The sequence below is a fragment of the Cariama cristata genome, unplaced genomic scaffold, assembly GCF_000690535.1.
Source record: "Cariama cristata isolate BGI_N322 unplaced genomic scaffold, ASM69053v1 scaffold25316, whole genome shotgun sequence".
Classification (NCBI taxonomy): domain Eukaryota; kingdom Metazoa; phylum Chordata; class Aves; order Cariamiformes; family Cariamidae; genus Cariama; species Cariama cristata.
The window spans coordinates 15,960-18,178 of NW_009624212.1; the positions used below are offsets into that span (position 1 = coordinate 15,960).

At 56.0% G+C, this 2,219-nt stretch overlaps 1 protein-coding gene across 1 annotated transcript in view; it reads right to left on the reverse strand.

Moving 5' to 3' along the window:
• Window positions 1-2,219, reverse strand: part of KCNAB1 (potassium voltage-gated channel, shaker-related subfamily, beta member 1) — a gene marked incomplete at its 5' end in the record, with an annotated part of 11,471 nt that overhangs the window by 8,644 nt on the left and 608 nt on the right. The window lies entirely within an intron of this gene.

Genomic DNA, 2,219 nt, shown 5'->3' on the forward strand with positions numbered 1-2,219 from the left:
CGGGTCGCCCGGGGGACCCTCCTTCCCCACCGCCGGAGCTGCCCTGCTCGCCTGCTGGAAAAGCCTCTTGGGATGAAAAAAAAGCATCTGCTACCGCAGTTGGGGGATCAGATCCGCAGCCTGACTAACGAGGCGTCAAACCAGCAGAAGTTCAGGAGAGAGGCATAGATCCTTCCCGTCACCCATCGCCCCGGGCGGGGACCGCGACGTGGCAGAGCCGCCCGGGTGCTGGGGACGAGATCGCCCCACAGATGGCCGACCCCAGCGAGGATGGCCGACCTGACCCCAGTGAGGACGGTCCCTCATCCTGCCTACCCCAGCAGAGCCGAGACCAGCTCCAGGGCGAGGAGGGACACGGCTGTCCTGGCCAGGGACCCGCCGGACCCGGCTGCAGGGTTACGCAAAGAGCTTTGCATGGGCTACTCATCTCCAGATGCTCCTTGAAGCTAATAGGGTATTGCTCTTAAAACAAAAAGCTTTTTTAATTTGCTCTGAGACTTTTAAGAAGGGTAAATACATTTCTCATTTTTAGATTAAGCAAGTTTTGCCTGCCGCTTTGGGGGCCAGAATCACCTACAATAAAGGCATCTGTATTAAATGCTCATCCTCCCTTGCCGGGTCCCCGTTACCGACACCTCCTAAGGCAGCCGGGGCTGGGCCGGGAGCAGCCTGGGGGAGCGGGAAGGGACCCTGCTCTGGCTGGGGTGGGCCAGGTAGGTATTTCCAAAGGGCTGGTCCGCGGTCTGCCGATGCCCGCAGGCACACACATCGCAGCAGACGGAGGACCCCCGGCGAGAGCAGAGAAGCCTCACCTGCCTGCCTGCAGCAAGTGAAGGAAACAACACGAGCTTTCCGAGTTTACCCTTTGCTTTATCTGGTTGTGCCTTACCGCGTACAACCCCACCGTCTGCTCGAGCAGGACCCTCAGTGTCGTCATCAGTAGGACAAGCAGGGAATGTTTTAAGGTTACCTACAAAGGGCTCTCCGTCAGAAGGGGCTATTTGCTCGTGGGGAAAGCTTAGGCACGTAAGGAGATGGAGCGGGGATTGCATGTCTTGTGAAGGTAGCGCAGCACTTGCTGTGCGTGCCAGATAGTGCAGCACCGACAGATGGTTCAACAGATGCTCTGGGATAGAAGTGGCTTAGTAGGTGAACCGTAAAAAAAAAAGTATGAAGTACATAGAAAGAATCAACACCACACCATTCATAATAAAAATGTCCCCTTCTTCACCCTGCTCAAAATCTCACCAAGCACCACAGTTTATCCCTTCTTGCCAAGCTCCAGTGCTGCTCGCAGTATCCATAGCATCTTCCAAGCTGCAAACGCCTGAGATCAGCTGTGCTGCGCGGGCACGGGAAATCTACTCAGCGCTGCCTCGTTAGATGACAACTGACTGAGCAGAGAGGTCAGTTCTCCCTCCAAGATACAACATGTTGTCTTCCCTGATCTCATCAGCTACTGCAAAATCTGCACTGGTCCTAAAATCCCAGGCCAGTTCCCTGAACCCATGGCTGCTGGCTCGGTGGGCTGGGGCAGCGATGCTCCCATCCATCCAAGGCTGGTGCTGGGTCGCACAGCCCCACGTTCGTTAAGAAAATAGGTGTCACGACCACTAAAAGTCAAGCCAGGAGCTTCAAAGGGGCCTGCCACGCTCCCGGTTTGTTTGATTTACATGTACTCCCCTATGACAGCTCCTGCAGCCTGCAAGTCTTGCTATTTTTTATTTAGCTGTGAAGCTAATCTTCTGCCACAGTGTGAATGGTGGTGTTAAATCCGATGGGAAAAAGAATGGGAACTGGTGCCCATTAAATAGGGCACTAAGCCCAAAACATATTGACGAAGGTTCCCAGATAACCGGGCTATAGGGCCGTGTACCAGACACACGTGTACGGCTATCAGCAATTACAAACCACAATTAAAGCACACAGACAGTCACAGATCTTGCAAGTTCCTAAATTCGCTCCCTGGATTTAGCAAGGACCGTTGCCCACCAGGACCGAGGGGCAGGGGCTGCGGTGCCGAGGCTGAGCCCAGCCCCGGGCAGGGCATCGCTGCTCTCCGGGCCCGGGGGTCCCCGCTGTGTCCCGGGGGGCTGCATCCTCGCACAGCCCCTCGGCCGAGCCCACTGGACGCTCAGCTCGGGCCGCTCATGCACCTGGGGCTGGGGACCCTAAAGCTTCCCCATCATTTCTTGTTTCTGATCATGCACGGGCTCGCT